The sequence below is a fragment of the Bufo bufo genome, chromosome 3 (genome assembly GCF_905171765.1).
Source record: "Bufo bufo chromosome 3, aBufBuf1.1, whole genome shotgun sequence".
NCBI classification, from domain to species: domain Eukaryota; kingdom Metazoa; phylum Chordata; class Amphibia; order Anura; family Bufonidae; genus Bufo; species Bufo bufo.
In genome coordinates this window covers 549,831,865-549,854,714 of record NC_053391.1, presented here as the reverse complement: position 1 = coordinate 549,854,714, position 22,850 = coordinate 549,831,865, and the positions used below count along the sequence as shown (strand labels likewise).

The 22,850-nt window shown below is 44.6% G+C and overlaps 1 long non-coding RNA gene across 1 annotated transcript; it reads right to left on the bottom strand.

The window, feature by feature from the left end:
* Positions 1–702: 702 nt before the first annotated feature.
* On the bottom strand, positions 703–22,416 carry LOC120993529. Its single transcript, XR_005777300.1, has 3 exons — positions 22,292–22,416; positions 5,804–5,815; positions 703–713 (listed from the first exon to the last, which is right to left on the bottom strand). It is a non-coding gene; the product is annotated as an uncharacterized LOC120993529 (long non-coding RNA).
* Between the last annotated feature and the right edge of the window lie 434 nt (positions 22,417–22,850).

The window sequence follows — 22,850 nt, the reverse complement described above, 5'->3', positions numbered from 1 at the left end:
GATAGCTGGAACATATAAATAAACGAGCGAATGGCTTGATCCCAAACTAAGGAGCTTATAGGTGAGCCCTATAAAACCCTAAGAGCTCTCCCTGACTGCTATGCACATGCAAGGGTCTGTATTGTAGACGATAGCATGCCCGCATACCTAATACTGTGTGGGGACATGACCACCGGCTCCCTGCACTTAATACGGATGGAGTCAGGGTCACCTAGTATCAAGCCAGCAAGGAAACACAATAAAGTAAAAGACTTATCTGTACAAACAGCAGAAGCAGCCTCCAGCAGTGAACACCTCATCCAGGAAGTAGTATAAACCGCAAAGTGAGGCAGTATGGGAGGGATTATAAAGGAAGACGATTAGTCGAAATAAGTGACACCTGGCAGAAGGAAAGGAGATGAGAAAGTGAAACCAAAACAAAGAACATCAATCAAGAGGTAGAGAAAAACGTCTGCCAGATCTTCTCACAGAACTGGCGGTGACAGCACCCACGTTACATCCATCGACACGTCATCATCGTCACCTTCACCACCACTGACATTAGAGATCTCGGAGTAGGCAGCAACAGCGGGGACCTCTGTCCTTGGGCTGATCTGGGTACTGTCATCCGAACACTGGGTGGCGGCCGTTGCTACCTCCTCTTCCTGATCTGATGCCAAGAATGGCTGCACATCGGTAAGGTCTGGGAATGGATGGGAATATAATTTCTCTGACTCGAATGGAGGGGATATGGTGGTGGTGGTGGTGTCTTTGGGGGTGCAAAGAGTGAGGAGGGTGCAGAGACAGAGGATGAGGAGGGTGCAGAAGCAGAAGGCTGAGTGAGCCACTCAACCAACTCTGGTACGTCCTTTCGCACGCAACTTCTTTAACTTCCCACTTAGGCTCTGGCCTGGTGCACCTGCCCAACCCCTACTACCCCTGCGGAATGGCCTGCTCTTCCTCTGCCTGTCATTTTCAAAATTACCCTGTGACAAAGTCCCTATGGAAGAGCAATATTTGTGGAAGCAGGTATATTGCAGGCCTCAATCAATATTTGGTGGAAGCTGGAATATCAATCCCCTCTATCAGTATTTTGTGGAAACTGGTATATAGAACCCATTAATGAATATTTGCTGGAAGCTGGTATATCAAACCCCTTAATCAATATTGGAAGCCGGTGTATCGCAGGCCTCAATCAATATTTGGTGGAAGCTGGAATATCAATCCCCTCTATCAGTATTTTGTGGAAACAGGTAACTAGAACCCCTTAATGAATATTTGCTGGAAGCCGGTAAATCAAACCCCTTAATCAATATTGGAAGCCGGTGTATCGCAGGCCTCAATCAATATTTGGTGTAATCTGGTATATCAATACCCTCTATCAGTATTTTGTGGAAACAGGTATATAGAACCCCTTAATGAGTATTTGCTGGAAGCTGGTATATCAAACCCCTTAATCAATATTTGGTGGAAGCTGGTGTATCGCAGGCCTCAATCAAAATTTGGTAGAAGCCGGTATATCAATCCCCTCTATCAGTATTTTGTGGAAACAGGTATATAGAACCTCTTAATAAGTATTTGGTGGAAGCCTGTATATCAAACTTTCTATGTTAGAAGGTATATTATAGGAATATCACACCCCTCAATCAGTTTTTTTTGGGGGGGGGGGGGCAACAGGTATATCACACCAGTTGCAATTAGTTATTCCACTACCGTTTGTCCCTCTATCTAGCTGTGGTATCTCAGCAGAACCGCACACAACTGCTGCACAATACAAATGCACTATAATATACTTTCTATTTTAGAAGGTATGTTATAGGTATATCACACCCGTCAATCAGTATTTTTTTTTGGGCAACAAGTATATCACACCATTGTTGGAGGGCACTCAATTACCTGACAACATCCGACAGGGTATCAATAGACCTATTTATTATACATAAAATGATCGCTAAATTAATACACATAAAATAATCACATGAACAATTCACATAAAACACTATAAAAATTGTGTACACATATAATCGCATAGGTGTATGTTCGGATAATGTATTCGATCCTAATATAAAGAATCCGATTATAACTGCAGTATAAGTAGGCGGTCTCTTTATGCGATCTTATTGCTGCCTATAATCACCAACCATGGCATATATAGAGAGCGTGTTCAATAGCCAAGTAAACAGATAAATAAATCAATGAAGCCCCTTGGGGCAGAGTACGTTACCCCTCTTGTATCGCTGTATGAAAGTCCTTATTCAGCCCGTTCGACTCACATCGGCGTCCCGTGTGGTCTACAGGTCTCAACGCGGCGTCCCACGTGACCTAGGCTGCGTCATACGTAATAGGCATGGCTCTTTGGGGTACTAATGGATGAACTCAGTCTTCAAGTCCAGACTGTATGCTTTATAATCGCACAACCCAGGTCCTGGTGGTTGCCTTTTAATATCGGCACATCGAATTTCCGTTAAAGATGATTATTGCTGTGATGAACCGGACGCGTTTCAGGGATCTAGCCCCTTCCTCAGCGGTAATAACAGCTACTATGTTCACTTTTCCTTATATATCCTTCCTTTATCACAGCAGGGAATTCTGGGGCCTCAGCTGCAATAGGATCCCGATTTGGATCACTTTCCCGGGCAACATATCCATTCTCTATATATATGTGCATATAACCGCACGTGTAATGTTCAGTCCAACCTGCGGTATTAATTAAATCCAACATGCACTATAAACATGCAGTGACTCTGCTTCATATTTATTGCATCAAGACTTCCAGACCTAAAGAAAACGCACTAGCGTCATCCATGCGTTTTCTATACCGCCGAGTGTGCGTTTTCTACAGCCATCTCACTAAAAAACAATTTATGAACACACCCAGCCTAGGTCATGTGGGACGCCGCGTTGAGACCTGTAGACCACACGGGACGCCGATGTGAGTCGAACGGGCTGAATAAGGACTTTCATACGGCGAAACAAGAGGGGTAACGTACTCTGCCCCAAGGGGCTTCATTGATTTATTTATCCGTTTACTTGGCTATTGAACACGCTCTCTATATATGCCATGGTTGGTGATTATAGGCGGCAATAAGATCGCATAAAGAGACCGCCTACTTATACTGCAGTTATAATCAGATTCTTTATATTAGGATCGAATACATTATCCGAACATACCCCTATGCGATTATATGTGTACACAATTTTTTTTGTGTTTTATGTGAATTGTTCATGTGATTATTTTATTTGAATATTTGATGCGAATATTCTAGCGATTATTTTATGTGTATTAATTTAGCGATCATTTTATGTATAATAAATAGGTCTATTAATACCCTGTCGGATGTTGTCAGGTAATTGAGTGCCCTCCAACAATTGTTTGATTTTGTACTTTCCCAATCGGATTTGGGTGAATCCGTGGAGTGAGCACCGGGTCCTTGGGTGAGCCGCTGTATACCAATATACCTTGAGGTATATCACACCAGTTGCAATTAGTTATTCCTATAGCGTTTATCCCTCGATCTGGCTACGGTATCTCAGCAGAACCGCACACAACTGCTGCACAATACAAATGCACTATAATATACTTTCTTTGTTAGAAGGTATATTATAGGTATATCACACCCCTCAATCATTTTTTTTTTTGAGGCAACAGGTATATCACACCAGTTGCAATTAGTTACTTCAAATAGCGTTTTTCCCTCTATCTAGCTGTAGTATCTCAGCAGAACCGCACACAACTGCTGCACAATACAAGTGCACCATAATATACTTTCTATGTTAGAAGGTATATTATAGGTATATCGCACCCCTCAATCATTTTTTTGGGGGGGGGGGGGGCAACAGGTATATCACACCAGTTGCAATTAGTTATCCCTATAGCATTTGTCCCTCTATCTGGCTACGGTATCTCAGCAGAACCGCACACAACTGCTGCACAATACAAATGCACTATGATATACTTTCTATGTTAGAAGGTATATCATAGGTATATCACACCCCTCAATCAGTTTTTTTTTTGAGGCAACAGGTATATCACACCAGTTGCAATTAGTTACTTCAAATAGCGTTTGTCCCTCTATCTAGCTGTGGTATCTCAGCAGAACCGCACACAAATGCTGCACAATACAAATGCACCATAATATACTTTCTATGTTAGAAGGTATATTATAGGTATATCACACCCCTCAATCTTTTTTTGGGGGGGTGAGGGGGCAACAGGTATATCACACAAGTTGCAATTAGTTATTCCAATAGCGTTTTTCCCTCTATCTAGCTGCAGTATCGCAGCAGAACCGCACACAACTGCTGCACAATACAAATGCACCATAATATACTTTCTATGTTAGAAGGTATATTATAGGTATATCACACCCCTCAATCTTTTTTTGGGGGGGTGAGGGGGCAACAGGTATATCACACAAGTTGCAATTAGTTATTCCAATAGCGTTTTTCCCTCTATCTAGCTGCAGTATCGCAGCAGAACCGCACACAACTGCTGCACAATACAAATGCACCATAATATACTTTCTATGTTAGAAAGTATATTATAAGTATATCATTCCCTTCAGTATGTCAGACCTATCGATAGCACACCTATACCCAGGGCCGTCTTTAATATTGATTGGACCCTGGGCAAAAATTTACTTGGGCCCCCTGCATCCCGCCTTCCCACACCTTAGCAGGCAATCACGCCCTCCACCACAACACACACACAAAAAATCCACACATCTGGTAGAGTACAGTGAATGACTGTAAATACTTCTAGTTCTGAAGACTCCAGTGGCTCAGGATCAGTGCTCTGGGCAGCTGGGCTCAGGCTGGAAGGAGACCAGGGCTCGGCTTACTCTAGTGTTACAGTGCACCCCAGCACCCCACAGTATGCAGTATAGCACCCTATAGTATACAGCTACCCACAGTATGCAGTATAGCACCCCATACTATACAGTACCCCACAGTATATAGTAGAGCAGTATAGCAGCCCACAGTATACAGCACTCCACAGTATACAACACCTAACAGTATACAGTAGAGCAGTATAGCACCTCACCGTATACAGCACCCCAAACTATACACGATACAGCACCCCACACTATACAGTACAGCAGTATAGCACTCCACACTATACAGCACCCACAGTATACATCCCCCCACACTATATAGGCCCCCCATACTATACAGGCCCCCCACACTATACAGGCCCCCCCCACAGTATACAGGCCCCCCCACAGTATACAGGTTCCCCCACAGTATACAGGCTCCCACACAGTATACAGGCCCCCACACAGTATACAGGCCCCCACACAGTATACAGTCTCCCACACAGTATACAGCCCCCCACACAGTATACAGCCCCTCACACAGTATACAGCTCCCCACACAGTATACAGCCCCTCACACAGTATACAGCCCCTCACACAGTATACAGGCCCCCACACAGTACACAGGCCCCCCACACTATACAGGCACCCCACACTATACAGGCCCCCCACACTATACAGGCCCCCCCCACAGTATACAGGCCCCCACACAGTATACAGCCCCCCACACAGTATACAGCCCCCCACAGTATACAGGCCCCCCACAGTATACGGTCCCCACAGTATACAGGCCCCCCACAGTATACAGGCCCCCCACAGTATACAGGCCCCCACAGTATATAGGCCCCCCACAGTATACAGGCCCCCACTCAGTATACAGCCCCCCACACAGTATACAGCCCCCCACACAGTATACAGGCCCCCCACAGTATACAGGCCCCCCACAGTATACAGGCCCCCACACTATACAGCACCCCACTATACAGTAGTTTACAGTATATTAGTATAACAGGCCCTGTCACCTTTTTCTGATGTAATCGTCACAAAAAAAGCCAAACTTCTCCTGCAACACTCCTGATAGGACCTGTGATGACCTCATAGCCATGTGTCCAGTAATATTACTAGGTTACTGGTCACATAATGATGATGTCATCTAAGGTCCTAGATCACAGCTGAGCTCTCACAGTACGCTGGCTGGACTCAGTGCCGGCAGGCATGGCAGCACCTCCTGTGTAGCTGACAGCCTGACACCCGGGGCAGTGGCTAGCAGGGCTCAAGAGGCAGCTGCCTTGGGCCCCCCAGGAGCAACTGGGCCCGGGGCAGCTGCCCCTTTTGCCCCTTGGTAAAGACGGCCTTGCCTATACCAGTCCTTAAAAGCATTTTTGTGGCCCTATTATCTAGACATTAGTAAGGCTTTTGATACTGTCCCACATAGAAGGCTTATCAATAAAGTGCAGTCATTGGGCTTGGACTCCCATATTGTTGAATGGATTAGGCAGTGGCTGAGGGACAGGCAACAGAGGGTTGTAGTCAATGGAGTATATTCAGACCAAGGTCTTGTTACCAGTGGGGTACCTCAGGCATCTGTTCTGGGACCCATATTGTTTAATATCTTTGTCAGCGAAATTGCAGAAGGCCTCAATGGTAAGGTGTGTCTTTTTGCTGATGACACAAAGATTTGTAACAGGGTTGATGTTCCTGGAGGAATACACCAAATGGAAAAGGACTTAGGAAAACTAGAGGAATGGTCAAAAATCTGGCAACTAAAATTTAATGTTGATAAGTGCAAGATAATGCACCTGGGACGTAAAAACCCAAGAGCAGAATATAAAATCAGTGATACAGTCCTAACCTCAGTATCTGAGGAAAAGGATTTAGGGATCATTATTTCAGAAGACTTAAAGGTAGGCAGACAATGTCATAGAGCAGCAGGAAATGCTAGCAGAATGCTTGGGTGTATAGGGAGAGGCATTACCAGTAGAAAGAGGGAGGTGCTAATGCCGCTCTACAGAGCACTAGTGAGACCTCATTTGGAGTATTGTGCTCAGTACTGGAGACCATATCTCCAGAAGGATATTGATACTTTGGAGAGAGTTCAGAGAAGAGCTACTAAACTGGTACATGGATTGCAGGATAAAACTTACCAGGAAAGATTAAAGGACCTTAACATGTATAGCTTGGAAGAAAGACGAGACAGAGGGGATATGATAGAAACTTTTAAATACATAAAGGGAATCAACAAGGTAAAAGAGGAGAGAATATTTAAAAGAAGAAAAACTGCTACAAGAGGACATAGTTTTAAATTAGAGGGGCAAAGGTTTAAAAGTAATATCAGGAAGTATTACTTTACTGAGAGAGTAGTGGATGCATGGAATAGCCTTCCTGCAGAATGGCAGCTGCAAATACAGTGGAGGAGTTTAAGCATGCATGGGATAGGCATAAGGCCATCCTTCATATAAGATAAAGCCAGGGGCTATCCATAGTATTTAGTATATTGGGCAGACTAGATGGGCCAAATGGTTCTTATCTGCCGACACATTCTATGTTTCTATCTATGTTTCTATTAGCTAGCGTTTGGTGTCCCTAACAGTCTGTCCCTGCTCCACACAGCAACCTCTCCCTATACAGGCAAAAAACTGAATGTAAAATGGCCAGATCAAGTTTATTTATAGTGTAGTGGGTGTGTCCATGTGCTGAAAGGTTTCAAATGGCCGTCCTGTCCCACCTGATGGATGTGTCATGGGTCAAAGCTTGGTGCTATGCAAAAAAATATGGCACGTGCAAATATTGCCATATGTTTGCATGTTCGGTGAACGACCAAAGTTCGCAGCGAAACGACCGCCGGGCAAACCGCAAGGCCATCTCTATTTGTAAGTGTATGCTCAAATAAAGTACACAGAATGTCACAGATATTTTTAGGATGCGCACACGTTAAACAGGAGATGTAGCACAGATAATGTTGCTGTCCGAAGAGTCTATGAAAACAGTACACTGAATGTCACAGATAATTTTAGGATGGGCAAACGTTATACAGGAGATGTATTGCAGGTAATGTCGGTGCCACCAGCGGCAAAAAAATTAGACTGAATGTCACTGATATTTCGGATCCGCTAACGTTATACAGGAGATATAGCACAGGTAATGTGGCTGTCCGCAGCGAACACCATCTACGGAAAAAGTACACTGGATGTCACAGATATTTTTAGGCTGCGCACGCGTTACACAGGAGATGCAGCGCAGATAATGTCGCTGTCTGCAGCAGGCCAACAATTGCAAGCTATTTAGCGCAGGTTGTGCTAAAAATATATACACTGCGTGCAGAATTATTAGGCAAATGAGTATTTTGACCACATCATCCTCTTTATGCATGTTGTCTTACTCCAAGCTGTATAGGCTCGAAAGCCTACTACCAATTAAGCATATTAGGTGATGTGCATCTCTGTAATGAGAAGGGGTGTGGTCTAATGACATCAACACCCTATATTAGGTGTGCATAATTATTAGGCAACTTCCTTTCCTTTGGCAAAATGGGTCAAAAGAAGGACTTGACAGGCTCAGAAAAGTCAAAAATAGTGAGATATCTTGCAGAGGGATGCAGCACTCTTAAAATTGCAAAGCTTCTGAAGCGTGATCATCGAACAATCAAGCGTTTCATTCAAAATAGTCAACAGGGTCGCAAGAAGCGTGTGGAAAAACCAAGGCGCAAAATAACTGCCCATGAACTGAGAAAAGTCAAGCGTGCAGCTGCCAAGATGCCACTTGCCACCAGTTTGGCCATATTTCAGAGCTGCAACATCACTGGAGTGCCCAAAAGCACAAGGTGTGCAATACTCAGAGACATGGCCAAGGTAAGAAAGGCTGAAAGACGACCACCACTGAACAAGACACACAAGCTGAAACGTCAAGACTGGGCCAAGAAATATCTCAAGACTGATTTTTCTAAGGTTTTATGGACTGATGAAATGAGAGTGAGTCTTGATGGGCCAGATGGATGGGCCCGTGGCTGGATTGGTAAAGGGCAGAGAGCTCCAGTCCGACTCAGACGCCAGCAAGGTGGAGGTGGAGTACTGGTTTGGGCTGGTATCATCAAAGATGAGCTTGTGGGGCCTTTTCGGGTTGAGGATGGGGTCAAGCTCAACTCCCAGTCCTACTGCCAGTTTCTGGAAGACACCTTCTTCAAGCAGTGGTACAGGAAGAAGTCTGCATCCTTCAAGAAAAACATGATTTTCATGCAGGACAATGCTCCATCACACACATCCAAGTACTAACAGCGTGGCTGGCAAGAAAGGGTATAAAAGAAGAAAATCTAATGACATGGCCTCCTTGTTCACCTGATCTGAACCCCATTGAGAACCTGTGGTCCATCATCAAATGTGAGATTTACAAGGAGGGAAAACAGTACACCTCTCTGAACAGTGTCTGGGAGGCTGTGGTTGCTGCTGCACGCAATGTTGATGGTGAACAGATCAAAACACTGACAGAATCCATGGATGGCAGGCTTTTGAGTGTCCTTGCAAAGAAAGGTGGCTATATTGGTCACTGATTTGTTTTTGTTTTGTTTTTGAATGTCAGAAATGTATATTTGTGAATGTTGAGATGTTATATTGGTTTCACTGATAAAAATAAATAATTGAAATGGGTATATATTTGTTTTTTGTTAAGTTGCCTAATAATTATGCACAGTAATAGTCACCTGCACACACAGATATCCCCCTAAAATAGCTAAAACTAAAAACAAACTAAAAACTACTTCCAAAAATATTCAGCTTTGATATTAATGAGTTTTTTGGGTTCATTGAGAACATGGTTGTTGTTCAATAATAAAATGAATCCTCAAAAATACAACTTGCCTAATAATTCTGCACTCCCTGTATTGCTGCCAGATACAGCAATAGTCCTTAAAATGACTTTTGGGTCTCTAACAAGTTTTTTCAATAAAATATGACTATTTTACTCCCTACACTATCTGTCCCTTTTTCAGCACAGCTCTCCCTGACTAAGACTGAGCCGAACACGTGTCATCGGTTGCTATACAGCACCCGATGACGCGTTCCGGCCAGCCAATTACTGTAATGCCAGTAGCCAACATGGCTACAGCATTACAGTGAATGGCAGTACTTACTTAGCATGTTAATTGGCTGCGTAGCAGCCAACAAATGTGCGGGGAGGAGACTCGAGCATCGCGCTCGAGCACACGCGGTATTCGGACGAGCATAGCGATGCTCAAGCCGAACTGGTATTCGGCCAATCATGCTCACCCAACACTACTTTTTAACAAATTAAAAATAATACTATTTTTTCATTGTACTAGCAGCAGAAAATTGTACTTCTAGTGTCATTTATTTATAATGCTTTTAGAAAATTACATGGTGTTTAGACTTAATACAGTAAGTTCCTTTCTTCACACTCCACCAGATAATTAATAGAATAATGACATGCATTCCCATCAATTATGAAACCACCTGCTCAACAAACACACGATTTTCATCAGCATGTGCAATCACCCCACTGTTTTAAGACATTCTGTCATTAAAGCAGCAGCACAGCTCAGTGGGGGTTACGTCTATGTTGTATGCTGCGGTTTTAAACAGGGAACAAGAATTTGGTAAAGATGAGATGCTCTAAAACTCGGTTTTCTGAGAAGATTCGTTTTCTGTCCTTAGAGAATAATATTGTTTAGCCCTTTGTTGCAGCAGTCAAGTTGTCTTTCTTCTGAGATGAATTCAGCATATTTAATTCTGTGTTTATATAGATACATAATATCCAGAATTCACTGTATCATCAGCAAACCTAAACCCAAAACTTTTAGGGTGCTGCCACAAGTTCAAGTTTTTTATGCAGTTTTTAAAGCCGAAACCAGGAGTGGATAAAAAAAGAGTAGTATCTGTCCTTAAAGAGGTATTCCAGGATTTTTATATTAGTGGCATATTCTCAGGATGGGCCATCAATATCACATTGGTGGGGGTCCGACATCCTGCACCGATCACCTGTTTCAGAGTACTGTAGCTGTCCGTCGCTGGAACTACACGGCTCCATCCATTGTGTACTGTTGACAGAGATGGTTAATGCAGTGCTTATCCTGTTCACTTAAGATTCCAGCTCCACCCACTATACAATGGACGTGGCATTGGAAAGCTACTCTGAAACAGCTGATCAGCATTGGTGCAGATTGTCAGACACCTGCCCATCTGATATTAATGGCTTATACGGAGGACAGAACCTCAATATTTAAATGATGGATAGCCTCAAAGTAATCTTTCCCCTCCAAAATCTGTTTCAAAATGAGAATACAGTCATATAGGTTAGATGTCCCAAACCATATCCATACCCAGTGTCAGACAAAGGGCCCACCAGTAAAATTTATTTTGGGGGCCCACCGTACAAATACATTTAAATATTAAATATTACCAGCTCACACAGCAGCAAGATCCTACCAGATGATTTAATGTGGGGGTCCCTGCAGCAAGTTTGAGATGGTAGGTCCTAGGGATAAGAGGATACTGGCTAGCGTTCCTCTATACCTAGAAGTCATCTGATTGTGTCTATAATAATAAACTGGAGAGTTTCCTTAAGTTTTTTTATATGAACATAGGCTGGTTCAGGTGCTGTACATTGAACATATGTATGTAGTGCAGTAAGTCTACTGTGTTATGTGCCACTTGTACAGAAGGTGGGAGACTAGGGGCCCACCTTCACCTGTACCCATGTGGGCCAGTCCCACCCTGTCCATACCTTTCTTGTAAAAATCTAGTCCTATAATCTTCTTTTTATTTTTATGCAAAGAAACTTTATCCAGCATCAAATCATTATCCAGCATTGGCCATGTTGGCCTGCTGAAGAAGTGATGCCCACATCGAAATACATCGCCATCTTAATAAATCATCATTCACCTCATCAGCAGTAGTGTTGATCGCGAATATTCTAATCGTGGATTTTTAGCGCGAATATCGGCACTTTGAGAATTTGCGAAGATGTAGAATATAGTACTATATCTTTGTAATTGCGAATATTCTAGATTTTTTTGATCACTAACCTCACTGCTTTGCTTGTGGGCCAATGGGAAGGCTGCAATATCTTTGTCTGAGTTTAGCAACATCCCTAGCAACCAATACAAAAATTGCCTACCCCTTACTATATAGAAAACTCCCCAGCTGCCATTTTCTGCTGTTTTTTGCAGTTCTGAGAGAGAGAGCAGTGACATTGCTGTGCTCTGTGCTTTCATCTGGATCCTATTCCTTATCCAATTACATTAGATAGTAGGTTAGTAGAGTTGAGCCGACACCTGGATGTTCGGGTTTGCAGGGTTTGGCCGAACTCCGCAAAAACGTTTGAGTTCGGGACCCAAACTTGACCCCGAACCCTAACCCCATTGAAGTCAATGGGAACCCGAACTTTGGAGCACTAAATTGACTCTAAAAAAGTCAGGAAAGGGCTAGAGGGCTGCAAAAGGCAGCAAAATGTGGTTAAGAGCATGACAAGTGCTCTGCAAACAAATGTGGATAGGGAAATGACTTAAAATAGCATAAAATACGTAAAAATAAAAAATAATAATCTTGATCTAGGAGGTGGAGGTCAATATGGAGTAGGTGGTTGAGGAGGCGGTCGACGTAGCGGTGTAGGTGGAAGAGGAGGGGGAGGAGGTAGCCAACCCTGGTATTTTTTTTATTATTATAATTTTTTTTGTTGTTGTTGTTGTTGTTGTTGTTTAAATTAGGGTACACCCCAAAACATTGGGAAATATAAAAAATAAAACAATGAGAAAGTGCGCTGGAGTATAACAATGGCTGGGTGAGGCTGGTATACATGTCTATTCTGCACAAGGTACGGACAAGTCTTGTGGGATCTATGCCTGGTTCATTTTAATGAAGGTGAGCTTGTCCACATTGGCTGTGGAAGGCGGCTGCGCTTGTCTGTGATAAACGTCCCCTGCCGTGCCAAACACACGTTCAGACAATACACTGGTTGCAGGGCAGGCCAGCACCTCCAAGGCGTAAAGAGCAAGCTCAGGCCATGTGCCCGATTTGGAGACCCAGAAGTTGAATGGGGCAGACCCATCAGTCAGTACGTGTAGGCATGTGCACACATACTGCTCCACCATGTTGGTGAAATGCTGCCTCCTGCTAAGACGTTCCATATGAGCTGGTGGTGCTGGTTGTTGTGGCGTGCTGACAAAGCTTTTCCACATTTCGGCCATGCTAACCCTGCCTTCTGAGGTGCTGGCGGTGCCCCAGATGCATTGGCGACCTCTTCCTCCTCCTCTGCCTTCGCCTTGTGCTTCCGCTGTGCCTCGCTGTCAGGTGGGAATGCCATCAGCAGCGTGTCAACCAGCGTGCGGTTGTACTTGCACATCTGTACGATCAAGCTCCAGTGACGGAATTAAGGATGGTACGTTGTCCTTGTAACAGGCATCCAGCAGCGTGGCCACCCAGTAATCATCACAAGTTAGAATGTGGCCAACTCGGCGGTCCTCTGTGAGTGGTCAAACCGGCTAGGCCCAGAGCTTCTACGAGATTTTGCCCATTATCGCACACCACCAGGTCGGGCTTGAGGCTCACTGGCACCAACCACTCATCGGTCTGTTGTTTCATGCCCGTCCACAGCAACTGCGTGGTGTGGGGTTTGTCCCCCAAACAGATACATTTTAAAACTGCCTGCTGTCGTTTAACCCTGGCTGTGCTGAAGTTGGTGGTGAAGGTGTTACCCTGACCGGATGAGGAGGCGGTAGAGGATGAGGAAGCAGAGTAGGAGAAGAAAGCAACAGGAGGCAAAGAGAAACGCCCTGCAATCCTCGTGGTGGAAGGACATGTGCCAAACTGCTATCCGCCTCAGGCCAGGCCGCCACTGCATTCACCCAGTGTGCTGTTAGGGAGATATAATTTCCCTGACCGTGCTTACTGGTCCACGTATCTGTAGTTAGGTGGACCTTGCCACAGATGGCGTTGCGCAAGGCATACCTGATTTTGTCCCCCACTTGGTTGTCCAGGGAAGGGATGGCTCGCCTGGAAAAGTAGTGGCGGCTGGGCACAACGTACTGTGGGACAACCACCGCCATCAATTTCTTAAAACTGTCTGTGTCCACCAGACGGAATGACAGCATTTCAAAGGCCAGGAATTTGGAAATGCTGGCATTCAGGGCCAGGGATCGTGGGTGGGTAGGTGGGTACTTCCTCTTTTGCTCCAGTGTTTGGGAGATAGACAGCTGAACGCTTCAATGGGACATTGTGGAGATGCTTGATGACTGAGGTGGTGGTGTTGCTGGCACATCCTCTGTTTGCGGGGTTGCAGGTGCCACTGTCATCCAGAGGGGGATGAAGAGACCGAGACTGCAGCAGAAGAGGAAGCAGTAGGAGCCAGAGACCTTTCTTGGTTTTTGAGGTGTTTACTCCACTGTAGCTCGTGCTTTGCACTTAGATGCCTGGTCATGCAGGTTGTGCTCAGGTTGAGAACGTTTATGCCTCGCTTCAGGCTCTGATTGCACAGCGTGCAAACCACTTGTGTCTTGTCGTCAGCACATTGTCTGAAGAACGGCCACGCCAGGGAACTCCTTGGAGCTGGCTTTGGTGTGCTCAGGCCCTTGGTGCGGTGGGCAGTAGCAGGCGTACTGTCTAGGGGACGGCCGCTCTGCTTTTGCACCTTGCTCCTTCTTTTGCTGTGCTGGTGGCTCTGTGCGACCACCGCCTCTTCCTCCAAACTACACAGCTCACTCGCATGACCTTGATTCCATGTGGGGTCAAGGACCTCATCGTCCTCCACATAATCTTCCACCCAGTCTACACCACTGCCCTCGTTGTCAGTCTGCACATTGCAGAAAGCCACAGCAGTTGGCACCTGTGTTTCGTCATCATCTGAGACGTTCTGCGGTTGTCCTCCTGCTAGCAAAGTCATCAAAAAGCAGAAGAGACTGCTGCATGACTTGGGGCTCAGACTGCTTGACTGATTTGCAAGGGGGTAAGGTGAAAGACTGATGGCCATGGGCTGCAGGTGCCAACTCTGATCTTTCAGCAGGGGACTGGGTGGGAGACAATGTGAAGGAACTGGAGGCACTGTCAGCCACACAATCTACTATCACCTGTACTTGTTCTGGCCTCACCATTCATAGAGCCGCATTCGGGCCTACCAAATAACGCTGAAGGTTCTGTCGCCTACTCGCCAATGAGGAAGGTGTTTCACTTGTGCGTGTAGCTGGCACAGATCGACCACGTCCTCTCTCTGCAACAGGAGCTCCACAAACACCAGCAGCACCGCGACCAGGGCCACGTGCCTTATTTGACGCTCTCCTCATTCTTTGCGTTCACCCACCAAACTAACAGATGGTTTATGTCAGGCGACAATGTAACCGGCAATAGTCAACAATTAAAGGGTTTATCCCATCAAAATGAATAGGTTTAAATCAGTCCGCAATGCGATACTGTGAATTTTCCTAAATATAATCATTTACCTAATTTGCACCATATTCAATATAATCCTCCCCCAGTTATCTCACTGTTGTTGCGTGTTCTCCCTTGGTTACGGCCACCTTTCACCAGCCCAAAGCAATGGCCGCGCATGCGCGGCGGCCGAAACAACCTCGATATAGACTTTGGATGCCTTTCTTCCATGAATGCGCACGGCGCTCGACTGGCCCCATAATTGCGGTTTACTCACAGGATATATGAGCTTGCGGTATACTCACAGGATATATGTGATTGATCTTACCATGGCGATCGGGGAGCATGAAGGGAGGAGAGTATGAGGTGCTTGCTGGCAGAAGGTACGGCTGACACGGGAGCACGCACGCAGGCAGGGTAGGCGGAGTCAATGGAGCTGCAGAGCGCTCATTCCGCTGTCCGTCAATACAGAGGACAACGCCCCATGACTGAGCGGGGTGAAGAGCAGGAAAGCGATGCGACGGCCTGAAAATTGAAAGGTGGGATAACCCTTTTAAGTTCACTGACAGTAAGGCTGTGCAAGTGTCATAAAGAGAAAAAATTTCTTGAGGTCACACAAGTGTTAATGTCAACCAACAATATAACAGCAGTATTTAACGGTTGTATTGGACTTTTAAAAATGCAGCGCAGGCCACAAATGTACAATCTAGCACAAAAAGGTTGTTTTTTTTCATACCACAATATAACAGCAGTATTTAACGGTTGTATTGGACTGTCATAAATGCAGCGCAGGCCGCAAATATACGATGTAGCACAAAAAGGGTGTTTATTTCGAACAAAATTATAACAGCAGTATTTAACGGTTGTATTGGACTGTCAGAAATGCAGCGCAGGCCGCAAAGTTACTTTTTGAAAAAAAATATATGATTTTTTTCACCCACAGTGAAACAGATGGATTTACAGATTTTATTTTAGTATCAGATTTGCAGTGCAGGCCGAAAAGGTACTTTGTGGGGAAAAAAAGATTTTTTCACCCTCAGTGAAACAGATGGATTTACTGAATACGGTATATTTTACTATCAGATTCGCAGTGCAGGCCGCAAAGGTACTTTCTGCCAAAAAAATAATATTTTTTCACCCACAGTGAAACAGATGGATTTACTGAATATATTTCACTATCAGATTCGCAGTGCAGGCCGCAAAGGTACTTTATGGAAAAAAAGATATGATTTTTTCACCCACAAATGAAAGAGATGGATTTAACAGATTTTCTTTCACTATCACAAATGCAGTGCAGGGCACAAATGTACTTTTTAGCAAAAGAAAATAAATTTGTCCCCCCAGAATCTAACAAATGGATTTACTGAATTGATTACACTCACATATGCAGCACAGGGGTACTTTACAGAAAAAATATGTGAATATGTCACCACCTAGGTCCCTGAACTCACAGATGGATTACCTATATTATTTTCCCTTCCCCTGGCACATATGCAGTGCAGGTGCAGTGAACTTGCACAAAATGGCCGCCGACGCCCACCTAACTAACAGACGATAAAACGTATTTTTCTGTGTCACTGGGCTCAGGGCAGGGTACAAAAATGTTGCATTGCACGCAAACAAAAAAAATAAAAAAATCACTGTAGATCGCAGAGTTAACAACAAGTTATGATATCAGATAGATACTTTCCTATTATCTCCCACAGCAGCAGCATCCTATCCCTACACTAGTAAGAGCTGAGTGACGTGCGGTGCTACGTGACTCCAGCTTATATAGAGGCTGGGTCACATGCTGCACTGGCCAATCGCAGTCAAGCCATTAGTAGGCATGGCTGTGATGGCTTCTAAGGGGACACGAGTTAAATGCTTGTTGATAGGTTGCCCTGCAGCCTTTCAAAAATCGCCATTAAATTCCTGAACACCAAACTTCAAACCCGAACTTTTACTGAAATGTTCGGGTTCGGGTCCGCTCAACCCTATAAGTAAGTTCATATATATACTATATAGTGGGAGATAGTCAGTGTAGGTTAGATAGTGATATAGTTTAGCTGATAGGTTTCAGTGCAGGGTGTTAGGTAGTGTGATAGGAATTACTGTACTGTGCATTTTCTCCAGTCTCAGGAAACTTCTAGCAGCTTGAAAAATGTAGCAAAAGTGATCCACGCCTGTATTGCGCGTGCAATATGCGCATATTACATTGCCGATTTTTGCAATCAAGAAAATAATGACTGGAGATCACGAATTCTAGAATTTACGAATTTATGGCGAATATTAGGCCAAAATCTTGCGAAATATCGCAAAAACTAATAGGGCCTATGCTGCTCATCACCAATCAGCAGCGCTGATCTCCTGTTTTTTTATCAGTTTGCGGACATTGTTAATGCTCCACTGTGGATCTGGTTGCGGCTGTTATACTAAGTTCATTAAGCGTTATACCTGACTTGCACACTGCACATAGGTGAGCACCGCTTGTCTCCCTTTACCCCAGCGTGTTCCCCCTTTTCATGCGCTATGAGGGCGCCGTGTGTATTTTTCTATAATTTCACAAACAAGAGGGGAAACACTGGACAGCATTACAGATGAAGCAATGTTGCACCAAATAGAGTAGCCCCCCCCACAGTGCACCTTACATGCACATATATACAAAAAGAAGCATTTCCTTAGGATTAGAAGAATGAATTTTCACAAGAAGGGCATGGTTCCGTTTCGGGCTCCTATCCTACATGGCAGTATGGTTACTTTGAAACCAATTTGGGAGGTGACAGACTCCCTTTAACCCTTTCGCTACCAGCGCCGTACATTGCGTCCACTCGCACGTGCAGTGGGCATCATGGCCAGCAAGTCTCTTCTTTTTAAAACAGCAGAGACACGCAGCTAATTAACGTGAACGGCAATAATGACGATCGCGGTAATTAAAGGCTTTAGATGCCGTGATCAAGTGAGATCACAGCATCTAAAGGCCAACATAAGAGATGAGCAATTCACAGTAATAAAGTCCTTTTAAAAATCCCTGATTGTACAAAATGAAAAATAAAAAACAATTTATAGGCTCATATATGAACTTCAAAATCATTATAATTATTTTTTTTTAAATTAAAAGATATATATAAAAAATAAAAAAATAACCCCCTTTCGTATAATAAAAAATGAAATACCTAAATAACGATAAATATAAACATCATGGGTATCACCACAACTGAAAACGCCCATACTATTAAAATATTTTAAAAAATTTCAAATATGGCGAATTGCGTAACGGAAAAAATTGTCAAAATGGCCGATTTGCCATTTTTTCATTGCTTCTCTTAGGCCTCCTGCACACGAACGTATTTTTTTGCGGTCCGCAAAAACGGGTCCCGTTTTCCCGCGATCCGTGACCGTTTTTTCGTCCGTGGATCTTCCTTGATTTTTGGAGGATCCACGGATATGAAGGAAAAAGTCTTTTTGGTGTCCGCCTGGCCGTGCGGAGCCAAACGGATCCGTCCTGAATTACAATGCAAGTCAATGGGGACGGATCCGTTTGACGTTGACACAATATGGTGCCATTTCAAACGGATCCGTCCCCATTGACTTTCAATGTAAAGTCTGGAGTCCCTTTTATACCATCGGATCGGAGTTTTCTCCAATCCGAGGGTATATTTTAACTTGAAGCGTCCCCATCACCATGGGAACGCCTCTATGTTAGAATATACTGTCGGATATGAGTTAGATCGTGAAACCTCATTTCCGACAGTATATTCTAACACAGAGGCGTTCCCATGGTGATGGGGACGCTTCTAGTTAGAATATACTACAAACTGTGTACATGACTGCCCCCTGCTGCCTAGCAGCATCCGATCTCTTACAGGGGGCCGTGATCAGCACAATTAACCCCTCAGGTGCCGCACCTGAAGGGGTTAATTGTACTATCATATCCCCCTGTAAGAGATCAGGGCTGCCAGGCAGCAGGGGGCAGACCCCCCCCCCTCCCCAGTTTGAATATCATTGGTGGCCAGTGCGGCCCCCCCCCCCTTCCTCCCTCTATTGTAATAAATCGTTGGTGGCACAGTGTGCGCCCCCCCCCTTCCTCCCTCTATTGTAATAATTTGTTGGTGGCACAGTGTGCCCCCCCCGCCCCCCCTTCCTCCCGCTATTGTAATAATTCGTTGGTGGCACAGTGTGCGCCCCCCCTTTCCTCCCTCTATTGTAATAAATCGTTGGTGGGGCACAGTGTGCGCCCCCCATCTGCCCCCCCCTCCCTCTATAGCATTAACAACATTGGTGGCCAGTGTGCGGCCTCCCATCTACCCCCCCCCCCGATCATTGGTGGCAGCGGGTTACTAGCAATAGTACAATAGTAAAAGATTCATACTTACCTGGGAGCTGCGATGTTCGTGTCCGGCCGGGAGCTCCTCCTACTGGGAAGTGACAGTTCATTTAGCAATGCGCCGCATAGACCTGTCACTTACCAGTAGGTGGAGCTCCCGGCCGGACACGAACATCGCAGCAGCCGGTAAGTATGAATCTTCTACTATTGTACTATTGCTAATTAACCATGGCAACCAGGACTGTAGTAGCGTCCTGGTTGCCATGGTTACCGATCGGAGCCCCAGCGATTAAACTGGGACTCCGATCGGAACTCCGCTGCCACCAATGATGGAGGGGGGGGGGAGATGGGAGGCCGCACACTGGCCACCAATGTTGTTAATGCTATAGAGGGAGGGGGGGCCAATGGGGGGCGCACACTGTGCCACCAACGAATTATTACAATAGAGGGAGGGAGGGGGGGGCGCACACTGTGCCACCAACGAATTATTACAATAGAGGGAGGGGGGGGCCGCACTGGCCACCAACCTATTATTACAATAGAGGGGGCGCACTGGCCACCAATGATATTCAAACTGGGGAGGGGGGGGGAGGGTCTGCCCCCTGCTGCCTGGCAGCCCTGATCTCTTACAGGGGGCCGTGTTCAGCACAATTAACCCCTTCAGGTGCCGCACCTGAAGGGGTTAATTGTGCTGATCACGGCCCCCTGTAAGAGATCGGGTGCTGCCAGGCAGCAGGGGGCAGTCTTGTACACAGTTTGTAGTGTATTCTAACTAGAAGCGTCCCCATCACCATGGGAACGCTTCTGTGTTAGAATATACTGTCGGTTCTGAGTTTTCGCAAAGTGAAAACTCAGCTTTGAAAAAGCTTTTATGCAGACGGATCTTCGGATCCGTCTGTATAAAAACTAACCTACGGCCACGGATCACGGACACGGATGCCAATCTTGTGTGCATCCGTGTTCTTTCACGGACCCATTGACTTGAATGGGTCCGTGAACCGTTGGCAGGTCATATTTTTTTCACGGCCAGGAAACACGGATCACGGATGCGGCTGCAAAACGGTGCATTTTCCGATTTTTCCACGGACCCATTGAAAGTCAATGGGTCCGCGAAAAAAAACGGAAAACGGCACAACGGTCACGGGTGCACACAACGGTCGTGTGCAGGAGGCCTTACCCAAAAAAATTTAATAAAAGGTGATCAAAAAGTCACACGCACTCCAAAATGATATCAATAAAAAGTAAAGATTGTCCCACAAGAAATGAGCCCCCACACAGCTCAGTAGACCTAAGTATAAAAAAAAGTTATGGGGGTGATGTAAAAAATAAATAAATGTTGTTTCCAAGTTTAAGTTCATTTTTACACTATTTACACATACAAAACCTATACATATGTGGTATCATTGTAATTGTACTGACCCAGAGAATGAAGTGCATGGGTCAGTTTTGCTGCAAACGAAACGCAGTGGAATCAAAACCCATAAAACAGTGGAGGAATTGTGTTTTTTTTCCCAATTCCACCCCATTTGGAAAAAAAAATTCCGCTTCCCAATACATTGTATGCCATAATTAATGGTGGAATTAGAAAGTACAACTTGTTCTGCAAAAAATAAGCCCTCATACACCTATGTGAACAGAAATATAAAAAAGTTATGGCTCAAGGAAGATAGGGAAGAAAAATGAAAACGCAAAAACGAAAAAAACAAAAACTCCGGTAGTGAAAGGGTTAATACTTGGTCTCCTTTTATGATCTACTCCTGATTTTGGCCTCTGAAACTGCATTAAAAAACATCCACTTGGATAAACTGTCTGTTTTTAAGGCTACATTCACACGACCGTATATGTTTTAAGGTCCGCAAATAGTGGATCCGCAAAAAAAAGGATGACATCCGTATGGCATCTGTTTTTTTTTTGCGGATCCATTGTAACAATGGCTATCCTTGTCTGCAAAACGGTCAAGAATAGGACATGTTCTATTTTTTTTGAGGTGCTACAGAACGGACATGCAGATGCAAATATGAATGGGTCTGCATTCTATCCGCAAAAAAAGCCGAAAAGACATGGAAACAAAATATGTTCATGTGAATGTAGCTTAAGGGCTCACGCACACAACCTTATGTATTTTGCGGTCCGCAAAAAAAGGATCCGCAAAAAACACGGAACGGAACAGCTGGCCCCTAATAGAACAGTCCTATCTTTGTCCGTAATGGGGACAATAATAAGACATGTTCTGTTTTTTTGCGGAACAGATATACGAACATATGGAAAAGGAATTTCATTTTTTTTTGCAAACACATTGAAATTAATGGTTCCGTATACAGTCCGGAAAAAAAAAAGGACCGAACAAGGAAAGAAAATACGTTTGTGTGCATGAGCCTTAATGGACATTTTTTCACTAATGCTTTTCTGAAAAACGAACGTTAAAAACAGTCCTATTCAATTGTACGGGGGCTGTCGATCAGTGAAAACAGACAGGATAGAACATGTTGGACGTCACGGATGTGTGACAGCTGCTAAAAAAATGTTCGTCACATGTCCGTTTTTTACTGTCGTGTGCATGTAGCTTAAGGTCTCTTTAACATGAGTGTTACGGATTCTCTCAGGGTCTGTTCAGGAAAAAAACTGAAGGTTTTGCATGCATGTTCAGTCAGTTTTGTATGCGATTGCTTTCAGTGGTTCAGTTATTTTTTTTCACACAAATGCAATCAGTTTTGATGCGTTTTTCACGGGTGTGAAAAAAAAACTGAAAAATAACAATCTACATCTCCTAGCAACCCTCATTGGAAAACGCATTGCATCTGGATGCAATATGTTTTTCATTGAACTCCCATGGAACCAGAGCTGCGTGAAAAATACAGAATATAGAACTTGCTGAGATTTTTCCTGAACACAGAAATGATACGTCAAAAACATGTACACAGACCCATTGAAAACAATGGGTCAGGATTCAGTCCGTATGGTATGCAGTTGCTTCACGGATCGCACCCTGACGGAAAACTCACTTGTGTGAAAGAGGCCTAAGGGTGTCATTATGCAGTTTACTGCTAAATGCCTAGCTGCACCTATACTTCCCAAACATGGCAATGAGCATGACCATAGATGCTGGGAACACACAATAAATTTACATACACCCAGCCTGAAGGCTGAGATCCCTGTGCTGTGCAGCTCGGCACCCTCAGATGGATGCAGAAGGAAAGTGCAGTAATTTACCAACTGGCGGGCACAACTAAACAGCCACTCCTTACCTGTTATTACCCTAAAAAAATCAAGAACAACTGTTTGGGTGTGTGGTACGGGCTAGCCTGCGGTGCAGCACAACAGCTTACAATCTTACAATGCTTTACAGTATTCCCTCTCACATAAATGGTCTTGTCACACGTGCCT